We start from the raw sequence: 5,154 nt of genomic DNA on the forward strand, positions 1-5,154 counted from the left end.
AAGCTAGGGGTTCTGGTTCTGGGATGCTTCGATGAGGTGGCAGAGACGGCGGAATTGGTGAGGGTGAAGGGAATTGTTGGACATCTTGGAGTCTCGCAGAGGGGATGGGAGAACTGTTTGAGCAGGAGCTCTTACAGTGTAGCAACAGCGACGGCTAAAGTCGTCCTGAGAAGGTGCCATGAAGCTGAGTGGTGGATGCGGGCAGCGTGGGGAGGGAGGAGGGGGAGAGGTTGAAGGGGGCCATGACTTATTCCTTCTAGCGGGGCCTCTAATGATGTTTGTAACCGAATAAAACCATGTAATATCTGAGATGGATTGTATCGGGTGCTGTCCAGGTGGCCTACACAGTAACCTCAAACTGTATGTTTTATATGCAATAAAAATACTTACTAGACAATACCACGAGACCATATTTAGTAGTCGGCCGAGTATGACGCGTCGAGTGGAGGGGAGGGACAAATTAGCCCCTTTTTACTAATTAAAACGTGTGTGAAGCCAAAAAATAATGTCTACCAGGTGCGATAACTATTAAGCGTATCAGGCGTTGAAAAAGTTTGTGCCTGGGGGCTTTTTCGGGAATTGGGGTTATGGCGTCGTGGCAGGAGGATGAGTTGGCTGTTTTGTGTTATGCCCCAAAAGTGGAGCATAATTATCCAACTTATTTCACAATATACCAAAATAAGTGACACACATTGTGAAATCCAAATATAATATTAAGTAATTACTAAACAATTGGGAATATACGTGCAATCATGTATCACGTATATTCGCAATTAAAAGTAAGCCAGTGGAACTCGCATCAGCAGTTTCCACTGGGCTCATTCGCATGGTGTTATCATTACACCATGCAGATATGAGGTAATGACCACGACGTCATGGGCTATCGATCAAATAAATACTCGAGAGACCATTGTCTCGGGGCCAGTAACTCGATTCCTACCGCGGTTCAANTTTTGGCGGGGTCAGGGGCGCCTAAAGGAGTGCGGGAGAGCCTGAAGTTTAGGACTGCTGNTACCGCGGTTCAACTGATACCTTCCGTATCAGTCTGAACACTTGAATGGTATTTTAAAAGTAAGAAATTAAATAAAGAATATTATTATAGTATTCGTTCGCGAGTGTCTTAATCTTCCAAATTACCGAACCCAACCGCTCGGGACTCTAACACTTGCGTGCCTTTTTGCAGCGTCATGGGCCGAAACCTGTGAAATTAGACACAGAGATTGGCAGAAGAATTGGCGGAAAGACCAGAGGCCAGGAGAAGATCGCGGCGATCAGCAGCCGCTGTAGAAAAGAATCTGGTGGAACTGAGGACGCCGGCTCGAGAGGTGGGGGAAGTTCCCCAGGGCTGCATTAGGCGAGCGAGTTCTCCAAGATGGACGGAGGAAGCCACGAGGCTGAGGCTTTCCACACGATTTAGAGAGCAACAAGGTGCAACGAGAGCGGAGAAAATCAGGCTCATTGCACCGGAATTTCCGGGAAGTTCTGTGGGCAGATTATCTGGGAGGTTGAGAATGAAATTTCCAGAAGGTTATTTTGTGGGGGTGGACCATGTGGTGCCACGAGTTTACCCAGCAGGTGATGCGGGAGAGGAAGAGGAGGAGCGTGTGGAACCTGCCTTACCGACAGCAGAAGAGGAACCCGCGGAGGGTGGGGTGGGTCCTGCGCCTCAGGAGGTAATTGAAGCTGGAAATATTACGATCCGAGTGACCGATGGGAATGGGGATGGAAATCTATTCCAGGAGAGTGATGAGGATGTGAGACGTCAACCGAATAGAGTGTCTCCTGCGAGGGAGCTTGAACGTGGAGATGGAGTTACTGGGGGGAGGCATGCCGCTGAGTTCAGGAGGATACTGAGGGCTTTGAGGAGAAATCCGAAGAGCCTCCAGTTCAGGTCAGTAAAGATATCGGAATACGACAACAAGACGATTCTGGATAATGTAAATGCTCTTCTCCGAGGAGAAATCAATAATATCAAGGGCAAGGTGCTCTTTAACGCTCTCCAAAGGAAGAAAGTGAAGCGGTCGATCCTGGCAGCAGTGGTACTCCTGAAGCAGGAGTGGGGAGGGGGTGCTGAGAAGGAAGTCCCGGCTTTCGTGAAGACATCGAGGGCTGTTGTGAAGTTGAAGAGGACAATCGCAGCGGCCGAGAGCATGAGAGGGTGCGGGGGAAGACTCAGCCCTACGCAAAGGGCGATTGCTCGAGAACTGCGTCGAGCAAAAATGTCCCTGAGGAGCTACATTTCTATATGGAGAGAGAGGTTGGAGGCCCTGGAGAAACGGGTGGAGTCGCTGAGAGAGAAGCACGTGAGTCAATTGCTGAAGGAGAAGTTTGCAAAAAACCCCGCAAAAAGAACAATTGAGGGTACACGAGAGAAAGTGGATCTGGACCCCGGTGCTGTGGAAGCGTACTTTAAGAAGTTCTACAGTGCGGAGTGGGAGGATAGGTCTGCCTCGCCCATCTTTAATGTGTGGGGGGAGCAATTGAGGGGCCATCAGGAGGAAGTCGACATAACTGAGCTGCGTGATGAAGAGATACGGGAGGCAGTGAAGCTGGCGCTGAGAGGGACTAGACCCTGGAAGGCTGCGGGGAAGGATGGCGTTACTGCAGGGGCATATTAGTTGCTCAGGAGTGCTAGATCGGACTTGGAGGACTTTATTGGCAATACACTCCGTGGTGACTGGTATCTGATCGAGTCCGATGTCAGGGAGAGGGCGGTGCTGATTTTTAAAAAAGGGGACCGTAAGGACCCGGCGAATTACAGGCCAATTGCTGTACTCAATACGGAGTACAAACTCCTGACTGCGGTCGTCACGTAGCTGATCCACAAGGGCCTGCCGGAATGGGCAATCCCGTCGATCCAATTGGTGAAAGCCAAAGTTTGTGGGACGGTGCAAGGCATGTCCATCGATAAGGGCCATACCCAGATCCTTCGAGACTGCGAGACTGAGATCTACGCAAGCGGCCTCGGGAACAAGATCGAGCCCATATAACTTCTCGGTGTGGTACGACTTTATAAACGCATACGACTCCATTTATCATCATCAGCTAATTAGGCTCATCGATGTGCATCCGGTGACCCCCCCCCCGGTGCGCGCCGTGTTGAAATCAGCGACAAAAATGTGGTCGGTCATCATCGACGTAGGCCGCAGCATGACGAACCCAGTGCGAGTGGCGAGAGGGGTGTATCAGGGTGACACAGTCAGCCCACTCCTCTTTATTCTGGTGACGGTCGGAATCCTGGATAGGCTGAGAAATGACCGAAGAATAAACAGGGTCACCAGAGGGGAGGACTTGATGCTCGCTTTTATAGATAACATCAAATGTCGGGAGCACGTCTAAAAAACTGCCGTCAAAACAACTTCACCCTATCCGCCACGTGTTATTTTGGAAGTTGTTTTGGCGGAGTAGTTTTTAAATGGAATTTTTAGTCATAGACCCCAGGTGTCATGCTCAGTCGCAGGAAGGAATTGACTGCATCACGAGGGTGCTGACAGTGGCGGCGGGAGTGGTTGGTCTCCGGCTAAATACAGCTAAGTGCGGAGTTTTTGCAGTTCGTCCAACGGGGGAGCACCTGGGGGGCGGCAGCCAGGGAGAGAATGTGGGGGAGGGGGTGTAGCCCCTCGCTACACAAACACCAACGCGTAACACACGCACGGATACGACAACGCTGAGAGACGACTGGACATCGGTGACATCATCGCGCTCTGTCACGCGCCCAGTATAAAATACCTCTCGCTCGCACCTATTGTCATGCGTATCCAAATTCCCGTCTTACGCGGTTTAAGATAGTAGAGTCTAACACTGACCTCCGATCAGATCACTTTGATTATTCTTTCTCTTTTGTATATATTCTAAACGTCTTGATTAAACAGTAATTTATATTCTAGATTACATTTGTTAGTGAATTGTTACATCCCTCAACAACCTCAATTCCTACATTGGTGACCCCGACGTGATCTAATTAGGGAAATTCGACGTTTTAAACGACAAAAGTGAAAACCCTCGCGACTCACGCGCGTGCAGTGCAACTGAAAAATTCATTCTCTCGTCCACGCGTTCTCATCCGTTTCTCCGGACAACACGCGCGACTCAGTTTTTCAAGTGCTGCAGTGAATCTCGCGAGTGCATTCTAGTTAAGTGGCGCGCTTCTGAAAATAATTAATTTCGTTGTGTGACCCACGCTTCGGTTTTTAAACGACGGCGTCTCGGGATTTCTAGAACATTCCAACCGTCCGAGCGTCAAGACCTTGGTTTCCCATTGTTCTCGCGGAACCAAAACAAACCGAATAGAAGTGATATCCGAGTGAATATTTGTGACCTCGCGCCGACACATTGCCGAACACCCATAGACATTGTGTTGTGTTGGTGACAAATAGAGACTACAACAGCCTTTATTTTTCTCACAAATTTATTCCTTAGGGAATCGCGCTGTGAAGGAAAATTCATCGATTTTATTTTTCTCTGAAATAAAACAAAATCAAATCGACATGGCAACAGCAGCAGCTGACATCCAAACAACTCCCACCGTAATGACAGCAACGGCTACAATGGGGCCCAGGCTCATCGCAAGGCCCTTCGACGCGGACAAACCCGCGCTATGGTTCGCGCAGCTGGAGACACAGTTCGCTGACCTGGGATACGTCACCGAGTCAGAGAAGTACAACAAAACGGTACCGACCGCTGATCGACACTGCTTACGCCGCAGAAGTCGAACATTTAATTGTCTCCAGACCTGTAACAAATCCATGCCAAACATTAAAAAACGAACTAATCAGATGTTTCACAAAATCCAGAACTGCGAACATCATCCAATTGCTCGACAGGGAGAGCATTGGGGATCGAACTCCGTCGAAGCACCTGAGACATTTAAAAAGTCTTGTTCCAGGCATTGACGACGAGGTCCTGAAAACGCGCTGGTTGTCTCATCTCCCCGAGCAAACGCGAGCTACACTCGCTACCCAGGAGAACGCTTCCATTGATGATCTCGCGAAGCTAGCAGACAGGGTGAACGAGGCATTTCACACAAACAGCGTCGCAGCGATCACCACCTCAGCAGGCAACGCGACCAACGCAGCACTCCTCGAGCGAATCGAACAGCTGACGGCAACTGTCGCAGAGTTACGATTGAAAGACTCACGCTCGCGCTCACGCACA

The sequence above is a fragment of the Diachasma alloeum genome, unplaced genomic scaffold (genome assembly GCF_001412515.2).
Source record: "Diachasma alloeum isolate Michigan unplaced genomic scaffold, Dall2.0 Dall_scaffold_00355, whole genome shotgun sequence".
In the NCBI taxonomy this organism is placed as follows: Eukaryota; Metazoa; Arthropoda; class Insecta; order Hymenoptera; family Braconidae; genus Diachasma; species Diachasma alloeum.